Source organism: Polyodon spathula, chromosome 1 (assembly GCF_017654505.1).
Source record: "Polyodon spathula isolate WHYD16114869_AA chromosome 1, ASM1765450v1, whole genome shotgun sequence".
Classification (NCBI taxonomy): Eukaryota; Metazoa; Chordata; class Actinopteri; order Acipenseriformes; family Polyodontidae; genus Polyodon; species Polyodon spathula.
This window is the reverse complement of record NC_054534.1, coordinates 68,185,310-68,207,127: the sequence shown is the minus strand read 5'-3', so window position 1 is coordinate 68,207,127 and position 21,818 is coordinate 68,185,310. Positions and strand designations below refer to the sequence as shown.

The 21,818-nt window shown below is 39.9% G+C and overlaps 1 protein-coding gene across 2 annotated transcripts in view; it reads left to right on the top strand.

Moving 5' to 3' along the window:
• Positions 1-21,818, top strand: part of LOC121321435 (F-box/WD repeat-containing protein 7-like) — a 182,840-nt gene that overhangs the window by 23,390 nt on the left and 137,632 nt on the right. For both annotated transcript variants that reach the window (XM_041260391.1, XM_041260382.1), the window contains exon 2: positions 13,114-13,175. The gene's annotated coding sequence lies outside the window, so the exon portion shown is untranslated. The remainder of the gene's footprint in view (positions 1-13,113; positions 13,176-21,818) is intronic.

The window sequence follows — 21,818 nt, the reverse complement described above, 5'->3', positions numbered from 1 at the left end:
GGAGTTTACCGTCTTGCATGTGTGCAATGCTCACTCAGGGTTTTAGCTGTTTGGTGAAGGTTCTGACTTTTATGGCCTTTGCTGAAATAATCCTCATAGTAAGTGAAGGTGGGGGGTGCAGTAGAGTGTATTCTATGCACAGCACTAGTGAAATAGTTTACTTTATTCATCAGCTCAATCCTTAAAGTAATGTGCACTTTATGTGGTAAGAACTAAATACAACACGTAGTAAACATCACAAGATAAATAAAACAAGAATCACCTAAAAGCACATAGTACAAGGGGTTGTAGAAAGCTACAAATAAATATCTGTTTTTTTAACTGTCATGTCGTAAGGTCTGACACATTGTTGAAATCTCCTGTAGGAACCTTTTTATGTGCAAAATGTTAAACTACAAAATATATTTAACTTGTGGGTTTGGGAGATTTGCAGTAATGGTGTGAATAAGTTCTCTCTCTCTCTCTCTCTCTCTGACCCCTTAATTATAGTAGTTGCCTTTTTTTCTGTAACTGTACCTGATTGTGCCCATTCATTATTTCTTTTCCTCAATGAAACATGAGCTTCCACTTTCAGTTTCCAGCATTTGCCCTTGCAGGAGAATATACTATTATTCTAGAGCTCATCAAGTTACCCACTATGTGAGGAAATTAAGGCACGTTCCTGCAGTGATTTATTATCTGTCTGGCTCCACAGCCCTCTAGCTGCTTGTGTTTACCATTGCACGCTGGACTGGTTTTCCATCGCATAAGGAATACTATCAGAGGACCGCACCACTTCAAACACTGATTTTACTGATTTTTACTTGTAAACTTGTGTGTCTTTATTTCCTTTGACAGAACACACAGTAGAATCAGGACAAGACTTTTTTTGGTGGGTTCTTCATGAGGTAATTTCAATGTCAGTTTCTTGGAATTGGAGCCTGGGGGCATATTCTATGTGGTATTCTTCAAAAAAACAAGTCGACGCAAGGTAGACTATAAATACAGCAATGCTGAGCCTGTGGTTCTGGCTTCAGAAGGGGGCCTGCTTGGGTTACTTGGGGAGAAGGGTGTGTGCGGGTATGTTTTATGTGCTTTGTTTTAAATCTTACTGCCAAGGAGCTACTGTATATGTTTTTGGAACACAGACACTGGTTTTGCACTTGGCAGACAGATGACCAGCAATCTATTGGGTTACATTTGGAGTATTGTTTCATCCTGTTTTGTATGTGTAGAATAGATTTAATGTGTTGGTCACATATGCAAGTGGTACTGTACCTTCCAGAGCAATGGAGCACCGTGGCTTAGTGCAAAGCTAACATGAGGAACAGAATCGCAATCCCTTGGTGCATGCTTTTCATGTAGTATATTATGTTATTGCCCCCGTTCTGTGTACTACTACTCCTGCAGTTCCCGTGTTCATACACCCAGCTGGGAAGGGGGCCATGTGAGAGATCATTCACTGAATTGCTGACGGTAAAAGGCTAGCCCGGGGGTGGGGATAACAAAGTTAATGCTGAAAAAGGCATTGTAAAAACCAAAATTGCCAGTCGGGTTTTGTCTTGAGATAGAAATGTAAACTTTACAAAATTGAACTACAGGTTTGTCTGATCTCAGCCCTGGAATCCTTGAGCAATGCTGCAGTTCTGACACATTCTAATCACCGAAGGCATACTTTATATTTAGTAGCCTAATTTTTGTGTAATCTTTTTTTTTTTTTTTTTTTTTTTTTCAGCTTCCTTTACATTCATGTAAGGGTTTGATTTATGTAAGCTTAAAATGGCTGGTTTGTGACTATTCTCTACAGCAGTGCAGGAACATATTTGTGTGCATTGTGTGTTCCACAAAGTAGAGCTCCACCTGCAACACAGCGATTTTACTGTTTGGCCCCTCTGCTGCCTGTGCGCCATACATTTAAGGTGATGCTGGCCTGGGCTATTAGTGCAGACACACCAGTACTTTTAAAGAACTGTTTCTGTTAAGAAGGCTTTCCATGTGCTACTGTAGGATGTTTTCTGCAAACCCTCAAGTCTGTTAATGTTACACAAGTAGGTGGTAACAAGAGTGAGCTACTATAACATTTCCAGTTAAGTAGGGGCGTAATCCTTAAATCTAGGTGTGGGCAAAGACATACAGTAGCACAAGGTGACACTTTAATCTCTGCTGCTGAACCTGTGTGCGTACTCCAATCTGCTCCCTTTCCATCTCTGTTTCTTAAAATGCATGATACTGTGGTTCTTCTTCTAGAGGTTGTTACTGCTGTTGCCAATTTTGTGTTATTGTTGTTCACTATCTGCAAGTATAATCCTGAGTGCAGGGATCTACAGTAGCATAGAGACATACCTAGATTAGCTAGAGCGATTTTGCTGCTCCAGTTAAGGGCACTGCTAGTCAATTGTAAGCAGCCAGACTGTTCAGTCAGATTCACTTGCATGACAAAGTTTAGCTTGCATACACTGTGGGCTTGTCAAGTTTTAAATTGTGCACTTCAGGGAAGATTTAGCCTGTGAGACTTTTTCTATGTTATGTGACCTGACTTTAGCTTGTGTATACTCTGGTATACAGTTGTAGTGCAATGAATCTATTCTAGACTGTCTAGGTAAGTGCTGTAAATGCAAAAATTCATTAATTGAATCAAAACTTGCGTTGAGTCATTCTGTGGGTAATTTGCAATTTGTCCATGTCAGGATGTGAGGTGTGGGGAAAAAGTGACTGTCCGAACAGTAGTACAGTTGTCAATAAACATCCTTATTTTAATAATAATAATAATAATAATAATACATCTTCACCCCCTATACCAGCAGTGGTATGGGGATTATACGTCTGGTTACAGTCCCAATCACAAATATCAAACAAATAATATTGTGGTTTAGACTTGGTATGCTCTTCTCTCTCTCTCTCTCTCTCTCTCTCTCTATATATATATAATTAGTTATTTATTTATTTTACATCAAGTGTTTGTACATCCTTTCCGTGGCACTTCCTGGCATTCTGAACTCTAGTACACTGTGAATGGCTTCTTTGCTGTGCTGGGAGTGCTGCAGTATACATTTAAAGAAAGGTACAAGCTTTTCCACATTCAGTTTGCAGCAACTAAAAAGCCCCTCCCTAGAAACGGATGTTCACAGCTGCTTGACCACAGAGTTCTCAGAAGCAGGTTGCTGTACAGTAGGCTGACACTAACTGGAGTCTGCATGATGGTTTCAGAGGAGCCACAGAAATAGTTGTACGTTAGAAGTTGCATGATAGGTTGGTGACATCAAAAACCATTGATTTGATAGTTTTGGGTGTGTTTTAATTTCTGCCTGCTTACTGCTGGTGATGAATACCTAATTTTTTTTTTTTTTATTTGCAACAATCCTGACTAGCTCATGTGTTACAATATTCCTGGAACTCCTGCAATTTGAAGATGCGTGGCGTGAAACAACACGCTTAGCTTACGAATCACAAGTCTCCTATACAAAGTTAGTCCCTTGCTTGGGGCTTGCAGCTTCCAGCATGTTCCCTATCAAGTACAAAATGTAACTATTGCCAAATGGGTATTTATCCTGAAAGATATAACAGACTGCTCGTCAGAGCCTGTGACGCAGTCACACTTGCCTCAGAGTGCATAAATGGACTGTACATGCAAATCTCAATATAATTTTTCTTTTCACCCGAACTGAGATTGAGAGATGTTATGAACAGAAGTGTTTTAGTATACTTTTATCTGCTTATTTGCTTGTGTAATTAAACTGTTAATGCAATTATAATTACATTGTGACCTATAGTAATTGCTATTTACACATTGTGCACTCAGCCATGGCTTTTGGTAGTCCCTCAGCAGCCTTGTGCTCTGCACGAAGCCAGGGGCTCCGTCACCCCTTCCCCAGGATCGAAAGTTGTTACATTTTAAGTTAAATTAAAAATTTAATTTATTATGAAAGTTATACATAATTATAGGTGGGCACCCCTGTAGTCTGCTTAATTGGTAACGGTAGGTCCAAGCCTACCCCTTCCCGCCTGTACAATTTTGTACAACGAATGAGGTTACCACTCCGATTCACTACGCAGTTGCTAGGCCAGCTCTGCATCGGGTCTGATTTGCTTGCAGTCTTTCCTGCAGTGTTTCGTGCCACCTTGGTCTCTGTGTTCAGTGCCATTGCAAAGGCTGTCCCGGCTCTGAAAGTGGGTTTTCCCCAGTCTTAGGGTTGTAATGGTTTTCCAAAAGCTATATAGGTGGGCACCCCTATATATTGCTTCTGCAGTAACTGTGGGTCACAGAATTACTCAGTTCCCGACCCAGTATACATACTGAACAGCGAATGAGATTACTGCACCTGGGTACCCAAATTGTAACTTACCTGGTGTACCGTACTGAGTGTAACCTAAGGTACCAGACAGAGTATGCCACCACAGAGTGGCGAACCACCACCGGAGGTACCACCAATCCATATCAAGTGTACTAAACAGAGTGTACCACTGGACTGTACCTAACTTATCAGACCGAGTGCACCACCACCAACGAACAGTATTGTACAGAGCATACAACCACGAGTCTAGCATTCATTGAACCGTGCCCTGCAAGGTACTTTTATAGCAGCACTAGTGGCTGGGAACTAATCGGTTAATTTCGGTTAATCTTACCATCTGCTCTGTTCAACCTCGGTACATCACTCTTCTGACTTTGTTAAAATGGGGGTATTGTGGTATAAAACCAGTGATACCATCTCAGGTCCAAGGCCAGCGGAAGGTTTCAGTTTCGATATGTGTGTGTAATATATATGTGTGTGTATATATATATATATATATATATATATATATATATAATATAAAATGTGTATATGATTGAGGCAGCAGTTGTCACAGAATGCACTGCTTGCATAATGCCACGGTTTTACTTGTGACATTTGCGAGGCCAATCTCCCAGTAGAGGAAATGCACGGCAGGTGCTCTTCCTGTTTGGGACCATAGCATGCATATGAGGCACTCACAGACCGCAGATTCTGTGAGTTCTGTGCATCCTTCTCTAAGCGTACTCTAGAGAAATGGGTGTCTCACAGCTCCGTGGAGCAGTCCACGTCTATACCACCAGGACAGGGCTCCCCAGCATCATCCTTTAAGGGGATGGCTGCATCCTCCTCTGAGGGCGCTGTGCCAAGGGAGAGCAGGAAAACGAGTGGCACAGTCCGAGACACGGAAGCAGTCCATTTTTGAGGACAAGCCTACATCCTCTCCCACATTCCATCCAAGTGCACCCGGATTTTCTTTTCGAGGTGCACTCATCTTCGGGTCACCTGGCTACAGCTCCTTCTGTTTCCCGCTCTTTGGGGACTTTGTAGAACATCCATGAGGCAGGGAAACGCGACTTGGCTGAGTTCCCTCTAGTAAATGCGGCTGTTGCTTCTCTTGTGCAGATACCCAAGTTAGCGTTCCTGAATAAAGACGCTACCTGCCTGAATAAAGTGTCGGGTCTCAGAGGTGATCACATGGCTGAGTAATTTAGAACAGCATTTTGGCAGATTACCAAAGCTGTTTGCTTAGGTCTTTCTCCCAGAATGACAGACCCACACCACAGCAGAGATGAGCTGTGAATCTGCTCTGTATCTCTAAGCTGAACGGACAGGCGGCGGCCAAGAATCTTGCCGCTGTGGTAGCTCTGAGATGACACAGCTGTGGCTCTCCCAGGCATGAGTGGCTGACGGAGATAAAGCATAGCTTTTGGATACCCCCATTATACCTGGGCATACTTTTGGACCCACGATAGATGAGATGCTACAACACTCTCAACCCGCAAGAGAGCCCACAAAGGAGCTAGCGCCTGCTTCCCAAGTAGCCACCCCCAGAGTGCGCAAGCGTCAAACTGGCGACCAAGGCCCCAGCAGCCTCAGAGAACGGTACAGATGGCTACTACAACCAGAGAGGGTTCTATAACCGGCGCGCGGCTGCGCATCAGGAATTTTAACAAGTTCCGCCATCAGGCACACAGGAAAAAGCTTCAGGCTAAGCCTGAAGCCAAGAAACAACCCTAGGTCACAGCCCTGCTACAAAAGCGGGTCATTTGCACGGTACACCCTCTTCATCTGGATGAACGTTTTTTTACTCCAAGTACATCCCTGGTGCCCAGGCTGGATTGCAGCCTTAGACCAATCCTCGACCTCAGGCAGGTCAACCTATATCTGAGTTGATCGAGCGGTAACATTGTGGTATCCAGACCCATGGAGCCTGCAGCTCTGGGTCTGGCCCCTGAACACTTGAGCCATCTACGGTTATCTAATAGGGTCATAGACACCCTACAGAATGCCAGAGCGGTATCCATGTGTTCCCAATATGGGTACAAGTGGGGTGTGTTTCAAGCGTGGTGCCTGTCCCAAGGGTTTTGACCCCACGACCTGTCCCATGGCAGTTACACTGCAATTTTTACAGGACCTGTTTGATGAGTGTAAATTCCCCTCTACATTAAAGGCCTATTTGGCTGCCATTTCGGCTTGCCATACTAAGATTGAGTCAGTCCCTCCAGGAGCTCACTTCCTGGCAGGGCAATTGTTAAAGGGTGCTTGGCGGCTTCTACAGCCTATGAAGGACATTATCCCTCGTTGGAGGCTTAGTGTGGTGCTTGAAGCACTTATGAAGCCCCCTTTGAGCCCTTGCATTCAGCAGAGCTGAAATATTTGTCTATGAAAGCAGCTTAGCGAGTGGGTGAGATGCAAGCATTTTTAATTGCAAAAGCCTGCTTCATTTTTGTAGAAGCCAGGGCGAAAGTTACGCTTTTCACCAATCCTGCTTTTTTGCCGAAAACAATTTTGGCATTCCACGTTAACCAGACGGTGGAGCTTGAGGCTTTTTACCCACCTCCTTTCCAGTCTGACAAGACGAGACAGCTCTATATGGTTTGTTCGATGCTGGCTTTAGCGTATTATGTGGACAGAACTCAGAGTTGGAGCAGTCTGAACAGTTTTTTGTCTGTTATGGGGCCAAGTCCCATGGGAAAGCTCTGTCTAAACAGAAGCTGTCAACATGAATTACGGACACAGTTAAGACTGCCTATGAGCAAGCCCCTTCCAGAAAATCTCTTGCCCATTACACCAGGGGCATGGCCACTTCTTGGGCTTAGTGGGCTACTCCCCATACTTTTACGCGGTTCTAGCGGTAATGGTTACATTTTGTACTTGACAGGGAACGTTTAGGTTATTATAATAACCCAGGTTCCCTGAAGTAGAAGTGTAACCATTAACCTTCAACGTTGCTGCGTCTGATAGCAGCAGGTTCGAAGGAAAAATGATAGAGATCTGTGCGTTAAGTCTGTTTATGCCCTTGGGGCCGGCTGTGACGAGCAGTCTTTGTTATATCTATTCAGGTTAGTGGGTCTTTAAGGATAAATATTCATTAGGTAATCTAGACAGGAAATTAAAATACTACACACTGTAAACAAGAAAATGGATGTCTCTCTAAAAAGACTAAAAATGTACCTGCATCAGATCACGTAAAGCAGTGTCCAGCAGGAGTTTTACACAGCAATGGAGGTAAGCTCCTCTTTACATCCTGCAACATTAGTGTAGATCACTACCGAGAATTGGCTGTTGACAGGCATTGAAGATTCATGTTGACAGATTCCTGTATTCACCGAGAGAGAAAAGTGGAAATCCAAAGCAATACTGCGACTGTTTTATTTGTAAAGAAACAAAAAACAGTGACTTCCATGTTCCAGACATTCACTGAAAACTGTGAAGCACGAAATACATACAGTTTTGACCCAACAGATGCATTTGTTTGTGCAAATATCCCTCTTGAAAAATTGGACAACCAAAAGTTATGTAAATTCTTCAGACTGAGTGTAGCAAATGGTTGAGCGATTCCTTCATCAGCCCAGCTGAGCCATGAATACTTACCTAAAACTGCAGAGTATCACAAGCAGGAGATTATGGAATTGGCAAAACAGTCTGTTTACTTGTCAGAGATCACTGATGAGTCGACTGATGCCCAAGATCAGTATGTGTTACACATTGTATTTGTTTTACAAGACCTAAATGGCGAACGTGCATCTGACGTACTAGAAGTGAAAGCTGCCCTTGCAGATACGCTTTACCTACAGGCTATTAATTACAATGCTGTTTCACAAGCTATTGTAAAGTGCTTGAATAACTTGGACGTTTGATGTCCATGCTTTTATTTCTATATTTGATGTTTTTTTAAAAAAAAAAAAAAAAAAACAACCTGTGTATGTAATTTATAAAATAGTTCTGTGCACCTTCCGCAAAATATGATACTTTACCTGTGACACTGCCGTGAATTTTAAAGAGAAATTCTGCGATTTTATAGTTGCTCAAAAAGTACATTTTACATCGGCCTAGGTCCCCTACTTCATGAATTATTCTTTTTTTCCAGTTTTTTTCCTACAGTCCTTGCTCATTATAAGGCTACCTTTTTATTCGGTGTTAACAATTGTAGGAGTGTATGGCCATTTGCCCAGTAATACCATTCCACTAGTGCTTGCATTCTCATTCTAAGGTGGACACAAGTAGCACAGTCTCAAAGGGCTTGTGACTATGAGAGTTAAAAATGGCGAGCACTGCAGTCTTAATTCATGGAAGCTAGCTTTATTTTCCATGTAATTGGTGGTATAATGTGACTGCCCAAGAAGTAATAAGCAGCTACTTGAGTTTCTTGCAGGACTGTAACCCAACACTTGCTTTGTACTAATTTAAATGTTGAAGTGCGTAAATTGGACACACACTGTTCTACACATAAGCCAGCCATTGCCGAATTATGGAGTATGGGATCAGGAACTGGTTTCGGCACTAACATACCAAGAGGGGTGTCCAGACAGAAGAACATGCAAGTTTTGCCTTTCATTGTAAAATCTCTGCTGATTTACAGCATTCATCTGTTTTTGCTCTGCTAAAATATTAGATACTGTAGATAAATCATGTCAAAGCAGGTCAGACTAGAGTTTTTGAACAACTTGATTCTATACTTTGTAGAGTTTTATATTCAATAATTTCCATTAAATGATAAATAAATATAGCCTAATGGGCAAGCATGTCTGCTGTACTTATTATGCAGTAACAAGGATTAAGCAAAAATAAACATAATCACTGATTTAAAATGTAGAATGTTAGCTTCAGTTATTACACACGGTTTACAGTTTAATTGGAGAAAACTTTCTTTCATTTGTGAGTTTTGGGGTTGCCATGCCTTGTATTATCGTAAAGTGAAGACCACTGCCGCCCCCCCCACCCCCTGCCAGGCTTCACATTGAGCCAGTCAGTTTAAACAATTGAGCATAAAAAAGACATATGGGCCACACTGGGTGACTCATTCAGTCCTAATTGAGTCTCTGGAGAGAGAAGTGGTTTTGTGGAGCTTGTGTGAGCAAGCAGCTCTTTTCTTATGAGGATGGATTTAAATGGGAAAGACGTATGTCAATGCACTGCTTACTGAATTATTATACAGTGGGTGATCTGAGCACTTTGTTTTAGAAGCTACGTCCTGCATGGTTTAAAACGGTAGGAATGAAACGCTGACATGATTGGCTGTTCACTGCACTTAATGTGCACAGTAAGTCCACACTGACCCAGTGACCTGCAGCTTTGTCTTCCTCATGTTCCTTGACTACTAATGTTTTGGAATGCCACCATTTAATATGTAGCTATAACTGTTTAGCAATTGTATGTTTTAGTAACCCCCCCCCCCCCATTACCACAAATTGAACTGCTAATATCTCATAATTAACCAATTGAGATGCAACATTCATATTTTATTTCCTAGTACAGTACTCCTCTGGCAGAATGTAATGCTACTCTTCTTCACCTATGTCCTGTAACCTAAGATGCTTTCCATGTTACATTCATGTGAGTTTTTGGTTTCCAGATTATAAACACCTAATGCTACAGGGTTATTATAAGTCTTGCACTTGTTAAGTGTTAATGACCTCTGATGTAACATGACTTTTTTAAAAAACTTTTTTAGAGGTGTCTGATACCCTGATCAGCACTGGGTACTAGAAAATCAGACAGAATCACTAGGCAATTACATCACCTGAATCACTGTTTGTCAAGCTTTTCCAATTTTTTTTTAAAAATAACCTTTCAGTAAGTCCCCTTCAAGCAGCCATTGTTGTCACTTTGAATGGCATTTTAATATTTAAAGACAATAATACTATGAGGGATCAAACATATCCCTTGGTCCTTCTACTGTAGGTGTGTGCGTGTATGTGTTACACTCAAAGTCAAGATTTAGTCAGTGACCGACCAAAAATAACCATTTTGCGATTTGAGCACTGACAAATTATCAAAGAACGAATGAAAGGTTATTTTGGCGTTTGAGCAAATTATTTTTCACAAAGAACGAAACACAAAATAAGAGACAGCTTTGGTCTTTTGAGTAAAGCGATCAACTCAAATTACGAAATGTGCTTTAATCAAATGCACGGTTCCCAAACAGATTTTAAAGATGCTGCTCAATCTGCGATTAGCAATTAATTGCGGGGTGTTAAAAATGGGCATCAAGTGAAATGCAAAAGTTTTTATACAATTTAAAAAAAAAAAAAAAAAAAAAAAAATATTGAATGAACATAAAGCAGTAAATTATAAGATACATTTCATTGATTCATTATGCATGTATGTATTTATACAGGAAGTTAATCCATTGAGACAGTGGCCTCATTTACAAGGGGGTTGTGGGCAGCAATTTAGGAGGAATGTGACCTCAAACATTAAACTTCAAGCGAGTTTGAAATAACGGTCGTAATCTTCTCACCTTGTTATTTGGAAAATACAGTTTTAGAGGAAAAAATAACAATTAAAAAATGGATTGTTTTATTCATGTTATAAAACTACTGTATACAAACTGCAAACTCAAGTGCCAATCCACGTTTGTCTAATTAGTTTAAGTGAAAGAAAAAAGAAAAGTGTGCTGATTTTAAATGTTTGTTATAATCTCATAAATCGAACTACCACTTTTTAGAAGACAGGTTTTGCAGACCCTATCAGCACCAGACAGTGGTGTGCATGTGGGAAAAAAAAAATGGAGACTGCTTTTTTGACAACAAAAGTCTTCTTAAATGTTTCTGTTTAACATACAAATCACTGGATTTGTTTTAGCAGTATTGCCAACTCTCGCAAATTCATCGTGAGACACGCGATTTTAAGTTTAAATTAAGACCTTCTTGCGACAGTATTGTGGGCTCACTGGATTTTTCGCTTTTCAAAAGATACATTAGTCATGTTGGAAAACTCAAAGAATGGCAAACACTGTAGATACAAATTCAACCCAGACTGGAGCAGTTTCTTTCCAACTCCTTCATACTGCTAAACACTCAACACTCCAGTAGCCGTCCTCGCAGCAGCTGTATGTGCAGCAGTAACAGGTACGATAATAGATAATGTTGAATGGTGATCTGGATTGTCTGATTTTGTTATGCATTTTGAGAAGCACTAATAGAGATTTGTAAGAGATTTGAGGTGTTAACGCGGTTTAAAAAAAGAACTCAAAATACTGGTTGTCTCTTATCATTGAAATATTGGTTTTATGTTTTAAGAAATAAAATCTCCTGAATCGGACGCCAAATCTCTTGATTTCTAAGCCTATATGTCATGTTTTCTGCAGCGGTGGGGTTGGCAATACTGCAGTGCTTGCTGCTGTGGTATTTAGAATAGCGCTGAACCACCATACGCACACAGAAGCACTTGTTTGCTTGACAAAAAGGAAGCCTTGCATAGCCCCAGAATCAGTTGCTGCTGCTGCTGTACGAAGAGAACATTTGTTTTCTTGGGTACTTCATCCAAATTAGGAATGAACGATTGGACAATTGAAATTCAGTCTTTCTCTTTTTGTGTTTCCATTCTTTGCTTGTTTGGTATTTTACATTTCACAATTTGATTATATCGCTTTACTCAGACTGAAAAAACTCTCTTCTTTTGTGTTTTCATTCTTTGCTTGTTTGATATTTTGCAATTTGATCAAACACCGAAATAACATTTCATTTTGTTCTTTGATAATTGTTATTGACCAAATCCTGACCTGTGTAACATATATACAGTCATCACTCTCATATCCGACCCTATAACACAACACACACACAGATTTCGTACAAAAACAAACGATATGACTTGGGTTTGAGGAACTGTACAGGGAGATGTTGATTCTTTCAATTAAATTTGTTAGCGCTGAAGTTAGGAAAATAAGTAGTAAGACAAGAACTTGTCATTTTTCAGGGAACACAAAAAAGATACAATGTCAGATACATAGCTGAAAGGTCTGTTTTTTAAAATAAGTAGGCTTCCATTTAGATGTACTGTAGTTGGTTTTGCTGGTACAGTACTACATTTTCAACAGAAGTGGTAGTTTAATTCAGAACGATATGATTGTGTAACTGCAGTGCACGATAAAGACAGGCTGATTTGCATGTGATGGGCAAGCGCATTAATTTTTTATAAAATATATAAAGTGCGCATGTGTATGTAATATATTTTGTGTTTATATATATATATATATATATATATATATATATATATATATATATATATATATATATATATATATATATATATATATAAAATGGGGATTGATTTTATTAGTACAAGGATGGTAAAACGCGAGTGACGTTTCCGAGTGTCATATATCCGTGTGTGTGGATTAGATCAAGTGATACCCTGCCAGCATAAACTGTTGCAGAACATTGGACAACACCAGGGAATGCCACCTGGCTTGCATCAGCCACTTATTTTTAGGGGTATTTTTTATTTTTAGGTAGTTGATGCAAACTAGGGCGATTTTCTCATTGCTGTAAAATTATCTTGTGAATTATATCCTGGGTGGGTAATCGACCTGTAGAGAAAACAGACACGAGTGCTTTCAAATGGATTTCAGTGTGACATGGAGTGGATGTCATTGGCAGCTGTTATTATAAGCTTACAGCCATTCATAGCCTGGGGTTGCATACACATTTTCTTGGTTACCTCACAAATGTCGTTGTTAAGTCTGGGTTGTTGTACGCATTAATTAAATATGTTTTTAAACATGGAATGGTACTTCACCATGCAAGAAATATATTAACTTTCACGGAAATGTAGTAACGTACGTACCTGCCTGTCTGCCTTCCGTGGCCTTTTCAGATTAATGAACGAATGCTTTTTTTTTTTTTATTTGCTTCAGATTACTGTACAGGAGCGATATTTCACTGCAGGACAACTAATACACCTGGAGCTGGACAAACTGTGAGTAATTGCTATTTTGTGAATCGGTGGTATTTTGGCAATATCTTCTCATTAGTATTGGAAATGTTTTGGTTTTTCTCTAAAATTCAGACAAGTAACTCAAGCTGGTATTTTAATCTTGGGTAGTGCTGGGCTCTTTAAGGAAGTAATATGTTTGGGGTTTTTGGGCCCAAGCTAGTTTTGCCTGTGTTTTACTGTTAGATTAGTGCTTGTAACTCTAACTATAAAGGTTATAGGCACATGTCATATATATGAAATGAATGTGCACACACATACAAAAAAAAAAAAGTTAAATTATCTTACTCACCCTGTTTACTACAGATTTTGTTCCCAGATTAAGTACCGGTTACTAACGATTCAATTGTTTTCTTCTTGCCAAGTAGGCTATGTATTGGTGTTTTATAGGTCTTAATTTTCTCAGTTTGAAATACAGTAAACTCCAGATAACTCAGCACTGAAAGGAAAATGGTGTGACAAGTTTGTATCAATAAATACTCCTATTTCCTGTCTATAGAAATATGTTGGAGCCTCAAAGAAAATGTTTCATTTTAAACACCTTCCACTTCTTAATAATCGTCTTGACCGTGCTCCAAGGGATATTCAAGGCCTTTGTTATTTTTTTATACCCATCTCCTGATCTGTGCACTTCAACAACTTTGTGGACATTTATCCAACCAAGCTATTTCATTTTGTCTTTAATTTTCTACAAATTTGTAGAATATTTTCTTCACTTGGAAGTTGTGGGATAGGATGTGTAGATAAAAAACTAAAAACAAACTATTTTAATGCATTTTAATTCCAGGCTGTAAGGCAACAAAAGAGGACAATTTTGAAGGGGTGTAGACTTTCTATAGGCACTGTGTGTGTGTGTGTGTGTACATACATAGAACAAAAATTTAAATGCAACATGCAACAATTTCAAAGATTTTACTGAGTTACAGTTCATATAAGGAAATCAGTCAATTTAAATAAATTAATTAGGCCCTAATCTATGGATTTCACATGACTGGGAATACAGATATGCATCTGTTGGTCACAGATGCCTTAAAAAAAAAAAAAAAAAAAAAAAAAAAAAAAAAAAATGGTAGAGGCGTGGATCACAGAAAACCAGTCAGTATCTGGTGTGACCACCATTTGCCTCATGCTGCATGACACATCTCCTTCGCATAGAGTTGATCAGGCTGTTGATTGTGGCCTGTGGAATGCTGTCCCACTCCTCTTCAATGGCTGTGCGAAGTTGCTGGATATTGGTGGGAACTGGAACACACTGTCGTATACGTCGATCCAGAGCATCCCAAACATGCTCAGTGGATGACATGTCTGGTGAGTATGCAGGCCATGGAAGAACTGGGACATTTTCAGCTTCCAGGAATTGTGTACAAATCCTTGCAACATGGGGCTGTGCATTATCATGCTGAAACATGAGGTGATGGTGGCGGATGAATGGCACGACAATGGGCCTCAGGATCTCATCACGGTATCTCTGTGCATTCAAATAGTCATTGATAAAATGTAGTTGTGTTCACTGTCTGTAGCTTTTGCCTGCCCATACCATAACCTCACCGCCACCATGGGGCACTCTGTTCACAATGTTGACATCAGCAAACTGCTCTCCCACACGATGCCATACACGCTGTCTGCCATTTGCCCAGTACAGTTGAAATCAGGATTCATCCGTGAAGGGCACACTTCTCCAGCATGCCAGTGGCCATCGAAGGTGAGCATTTGCCCACTGAAGTCAAACTGCAGTCAGGTCAAGACCCTGGTGAGTACGACAAGCACGCAGATGAGCTTCGCTGAGGCGGTTTCTGACAGTTTGTGCAGAGTGGCTGGTCTCAGACGATCCCGCAGGTGAAGAAGCCGAATGTAGAGGTTCTGGGCTGGCGTGGTTACACGTGGTCTGCGGTTGTGAGGCCGGTTGGACATACTGCCAAATTCTCTAAAACGACGTTGAAGGCTGCTTATGGTAGAGAAATGAACATTCAGTTCTCTGGAAACAGCTCTGGTGGACATTCCTGCAGTCAGCATGCCAATTTCATGCTCCCTCAAAACTTGAGACATCTATGGCATTGTCTTGTATGACAAAACTGCATATTTTAGAGTGGCCTTTTAATGTCCCCAGCACAAGGTGCACCTGTGTAATGATCATGCTGTTTAATCAGCTTCTTGATATGCAACGCCTGTCAGGTGGATGGATTATCTTGGCAAAGGAGAAATGCTCACTAATAGGGATGTAAACAAATTTGTGCACAAAATTTGAGAGAAATAAGCTTTTTTTGTGTGTGGAAAATTTCTGGGATCATCTCAGCTCATGAAACATGGGACCAACACTTTATATGTTGCGTTTTATATTTTTGTTCAACATACATACATACATACAGACACACATCTATCTCTCAGTGATTGCAAATTCTGCCCTGTGATTTAGTTAAAACCTCACCATAGGAGCAAAAATAGATTGAACTATTGCCGTAACATCCTTACACCACTGCGCAATAGTCTCCCTCTGTTATGTGATTGGTTCACATCACTCAGTCCCGCCTCTTTTCAAAGGAATGCCCTTCTCCCCTGCACTCCTCGCAACAAGAGAAAATGGCTGAATGTGAACACTGCTGAATAGCGATTCTGTGACTTAACAAAAAATGAATTACAAAACATACTACAAAAGAAAGATGCTCCTGAACACTAAAATGGTGATTAAAACGTTACTGTCACTGTTTTTTGACTTTCTGAAATTCAAACAAATTCAACTTGACGATGTAAACAAATATCACGCCGGGGATATAAACTGAATTTTGCAGCAGTCAGCAAGCCAGACGGAGAGCTGTAGGCCAAAAAAATCTTTAACTATGCGGTATGAACTTCAAAAACATTTTCTGTTATTTTTATTTGTGCTTGTTTTATTGCTGGGGCAAATATCTGAATATTCGAACTAATGTTTTTTAATGTGTTCGGATATAAAAAATCAGATGTTCGTATATTTGCTACAAATGACAAATACCTTGCACTTACTTATCGCCTTGCCAAATGTTGTACTATAGTTTCAAGCATGGCAAATGAAAGAGCGCTTGTTGTGATATTCAAGATTCATATATACAAAAAAACACAGGATCAACACAGCATCTTTTGAGCCTCTGTGGCAAAGTGGATTGCAGTGTGCAGGTGAAGAGGTGATGCAATTATGAAACAGAAGACTGACTACAAAGTTCATGACCCAAAGAGATTTTATTTTTTATAATCCCGGTCTGGCGACAACAAACCCCCTTAGTCAGCGAGTGCAACCGTTTCTTCTGCAAAAAGTGGTTGCCACATCGCTTCCCTTCTTGGGCAGTGAGTTGGTGTACTGTGCCACCTTCCCCTTTCTAGATGGCTGACTTCCACCTTTCCCTGGAATTAATTGTCAGATCATCCAGTCTGGGGCACTCTGTTACCTTTGCACAGCAACCACACAGGTCGGGAGGTAGATTTATGGTCATGGTTCATTATCTCTGTCACAGCCTCCTATTTTAAAAGTTTTATTATAAGTACATCTTTGTTTTTGATATTGTGCACATTGCCATTGAAAAAATGCACAAGGAGGTGGAGAAGAGACGACGAAAAAACTGTTTGAGCAGAACAGACGTGAGGAATAAAAAGAAATTCAAAGATTTTCAGATTTCAGTTATTTGTTTAAGGTCTGTGTCAGAGGGGTGGATAATGTTCAGAGTGGTTCTTGGTGGTTTTTTTTTTTTTTTTTTTTTGTGTTTACAAACTGCTGAAAATACATAATTTGAAGTATAAAGACAGCAGGTTTTTTTTCTGTTTGCTATTCAGTTCATTTGATTGTTCTTCATCCAACTCGGTTACTACTTTTGGGATTTTTTGCAGGTAACTGGTCCCTCAGTTTCATAGTTACTATGTACAGTAACTGTAAGCAAGATGCCTACCGATACAGATTCTGTGAGGCAGTGCAGTGAATTAGAATAAGAACATAAGAACATAAGAAAGTTTACAAACGAGAGGAGGCCATTCGGCCCATCTTGCTCGTTTGGTTGTTAGTAGCTTATTGATCCCAAAATCTCATCAAGCAGCTTCTTGAAGGATCCCAGGGTGTCAGCTTCAACAACATTACTGGGGAGTTGATTCCAGACCCTCACAATTCTCTGTGTAAAAAAGTGTCTCCTATTTTCTGTTCTGAATGCCCCTTTTTCTAAACTCCATTTGTGACCCCTGGTGACGAGAATGTGACGAGGCTCCAACTGTCCGTATCCATCCAGTATGTACGGACAGCTGGAACCTTGCTCGACCAATCACATTGCTTGTTTAATGTTCCATTTCTAGCCCTGGATTAATAAATGTGTAAATCTATGTATGTGTATGTATGAAACAAAGAAGTCTTCACACAAAAATAAAGCAACCCTAGTTGAACTCTTAAGTATATGCGTACACTTATAATTTGACCGTTTTTAAAGCCACATGAATCCAGAATTCATGCAGGCCTTGCAATCTGTGGGCTACAGATGTGTACAGTGTGGGTATAATGTCTGTCATACACCATGACTCTGAAAGCTAGCATTTGGCATATCACCTTCAAGTGCACAGCAGTTAGTTACAGTAGCAAGACTCCCTGCTCCTGCTGTCTTCTATTATTAATGTGCAGATGGTGGCAGCAGCAGCAGCAGCTCTGGCAGTGAGACTGTAGCTGTATCCCAATGGCCCGGCTCACTGCAGAGGAATTTCAGTTGTGCGTGTGGTGTGTGTGTGTGTGTGTGTTTTATTTTTATTACAGAATGTGCTGTATTGACTTCTAAAAAATGTAACCCCATTCAAATATGAATTCACTGTAATATGATACTGTAATACGATGTAACATTTTGAATTTAATAAATTATTGAAGGTCCTGTACGCTTCAAGCAAAAAATGAAGTGCACTTCCTCCTGAAGTCTTAACTATAAGATTAAACAGGCCAAAAGCAGAACTGTATGCTGGCAGGTTCTAGAATGCATGCTGCCTCAATTACTATTCAAACCCTGCATCAAAAATCAACCATGGATTGATAATGTACTAAATGTAGCATTTTATTGTGGGCAGTACCTGGTATTCTGTAAGCCACATTGTTGGTACAGTTTCAGTAAATGAAAAGCCTGGGTTCACGGTCTTGAATGACAACTACAAATTAATTTCCACCCGCTGTACACCGTAATGGAGCACCGGTGGTGTCTTGCTTATGAATATTTAAGTATGAAAAGACAATGTATTTGAAATAACCTTCTTACTTCACTTGAACACAATTAATCTTATTAGTAAAACAAATTAAAGTTTCATTACAACATGTGATTATTTTTCACAGGTTGTCTCAATTGAAAGAACAGGGTTTTATCGCAGGCTTTTTTGACACAGGAATTAGTTAATATGCATAGACGTTCTCCTGTTCGTTTATCTTCTATACCAAGAACGAGTCTGTCTTTTAAGGGGTATGGATTTCCCTGCTTTATAATATATAAAATGACACTGGTCCTTGTTGTTTAATTAAATTGTGAGCAGCAGGTTCAGAGATTGGCTTAACTGTAAGTAGCTCCGGGGGATTTCAGCATTTTGCATTGAGCCAGGGCTTGTTTTAACAGCCAGCAAAAATATACTTCTCTTTATCTACTTAACCCTTCCCACATGGCATCTCAGTGCATGGACAACCATTCACTCTGTGCATTGGAGACCTTCCAGTCATAGGAAATTGATTCTCTGGAAATGCATGCTAGTGTTAAGTGGGAGGGAGGGAGGATGAGACTTGATTTTCTTATTAGTAGTGTCAGAAAATGTGCTGTATTTTTCAGCTTTTACCATGCCTCGGGTTCTATTTAAACTGTAGTTCTGTTTACTCTGTGTTATTGAAATGGGATATTCCTATGTAATTTGAAAATATTTCTGAATCTGTCCCTGTGTGTGTGGCTCGGGATTTTCTTCAAATCCTTATGTTCGATTGAACAGGAGTTAAGTCTTATCTTTTCAGTGTTCAGGGACAAATGCACCACTCTTTCTTCTGTCACAATGCTTTTGGAGGGTAGTGTGCATTTATACTTTTTTATGTTTGCTGAATTTATTAATTTTTTTTTCCCCCCGGTGTGGCTTATTAATTCATATATTTGATCCACCACAACAGGAAGTTTACCCTCCCTGTGCATGTTTTGGTTACTAGAGGAAGTGATGTCACAATGTTGTGGTTAAATGTTTATGTGCCAAAACATATGTTTCAATAGTAGAGTAGACAACAGAAATGCCTGCACAACACCATAGGGAATTGTTTATGTGTGCAGTCAATAGAATGGCTTGAGTTAAAAACAAAAGAACAAACAAACAAACAAAAAAAAAAAAAACAGGGGAATTGCGCAGTATTAGAGCAGGTGTTTTTGGTCCCATGACAAAGTGCCACTTCAAATAGTTGTTTTAAAAAAAAAAAAAAAAAAAAAAAAAAAAAATTTAGAACCATTTCTGTACACAACAATTTGACATTGCAAGTTCCAGCAAACACAATCCTCCCTCTGGGCATTTAACACCCTGGAGTACAATAAAGCTCACTTCCTGGTTTGCGTAATTACAAAATGCTTCAACACATTACACTACCCTCTTCACTGAAGTCTAGAGTTCCAACCACAATGACAACTGAGCCTCTCCCACAGGGATGTACTGTAGTTTTAAATTAATTATTGCAGGGGATATATGTATTTTTCCCTGCCTTCATGTTATCTATTGCACAGACAACCTGTCTGTTGTGATATTCAAAAGGCAACTATATAGTAAAAATACAGGCAAAATTATTTCCAAGCCCGTATTGCTGCCTGTTTTGCAAAATCTACGTGGGTTGCTTCTGTACAGTAAATGTTAACACTAACTGGAAGGTGAGGAAGACTAAGGTGCCTCGAGGGCCGGATGCCCTGCTGCTTCCCCCTGAACTTCAAGGAATCCTGCTGCAGGACCATACGTTGGGCGGTTTTCCAGGACACATTTCACAGCTGAAGTAGTCGGCAGCGCTGAACTTGGTGCTCCTGCTACAGAAAGGGCCTCCTCTGGGTGGCTCCAGATGGCTTTTCAAATTGGCATGTGAGAGAGGAAGATGCCTCATTGCTTCTGTTGTCGCTCCCCCTCAGAAGCCACCAGGGGTCCTTGCAGTATGCGCTTAACAGATTAACTTGAAAGTGGAATCTGGTTTTTATGTACAATGTGGCTGTTCTGTGAAAATTAGTTCTATGCAAACGTAGCTCGTATCGAACAGTAGCTTCTTTTATTTCACATGTGACTTGTCCAGGTTAGTATTAGGCCTGCTAGGTCATTCCATGTCAACTCAACCAGAGCTTCCCACCATAAGATTTTGATTTTGCTTATGTTTTGTGTAGTGGAACGTGTCTCGTTCTTTTGGAGTGATTTTGAGGATCTAAAAATATTTAGAATGTTAATAGCTCTATGGATGCTTCTGTACAGATAGCCAGGTAGTATATGTGTGTTGCTGGGGGCCTTAAAATTGAAATTGTCCAATTGTCAAATTCTTGAGTGGTTTAAGTACATGTTCCTTCTAAAGTAGAAGATATATCACTTTCTAATTGCTTGTGTGTGCTCATAATTTAACTGACTTTCTGTGTGCAGATCTGCTGCTGTCTACCTACTTTACTGTCTGGTTTAGTGACCCCACAAAAAGGCTTCAGGATGAAAGTATTGAAAATGACCCCATCTTTGAAGGGCTGAAACCCCTTGAGGAGGTGCATACAGAAATGCAGTTAAATTGAGCACACTTCAGCAATTTGAAAGTGATATCTCTTCTACTTTAGAAGGAACATGCACTTGAAAATCACTCAGGAATTTGACAATAGAACAATTTTTCAATTTTAAGGCCCCCAGCAACACAGAAATACTAAAGTGGTGGTACTTATTTTGCATAAATTCTACAGAAGGCCTACCCGGCTATCTGTATAGAAGCATCCATAGGGCTACTGACGTTCTAAATATCATTTTTAGATCCTCAAAATCACTCAAAAATTAGATGAATTTCAAGTATGACTACACGGAATGACCCTGCTTGGATTAGAAAGCTACATTTTTAATAAATCATTATATTTGATACTAGGTTCTGGCTGTCAAACTTATTGCGATGTTGGCTTTGTTTTGATCAAGAATTGTTAACCATGCCAAATCTGTGCTAATTTGGAACCATGTTTAGACTTGGTGAATTTGTAACAGGGTGATTTGCACTTAAGTAATCCACTCTTATTGCAGCACTTCCTAACTTATTGTAGTTGTATGATGTTATCTGAGATGGCATGGTCATCTGGTTAACCAGAATAGTATGACTGTAGTTAACCCCTTGTAGTCTGCGCAGGGATGGAAATAAGACTCCTATTGCATAGCAGTTTTACCCATTCCAGGTTTTGTTATGAACTTGATTAGCCCCAATGTTTAGGAAACAAGCTCAGGTGTAGCTGATTTAACCACATAGTAAAACCAGGATTGGATCAAACTGCTATGCAATGAGGGGTCAAATTTCCATCCCTGCAACATAAGGTGTTTTTTTGTGTCAGTATGCCAATTGCCAACTGATATGAAACTTTCCTACAGCTTGTGAATTTGTTGCTCATCAAAGGTGAGCTGATTTTAATTCTGCTAAATGCTGTGGTTTTA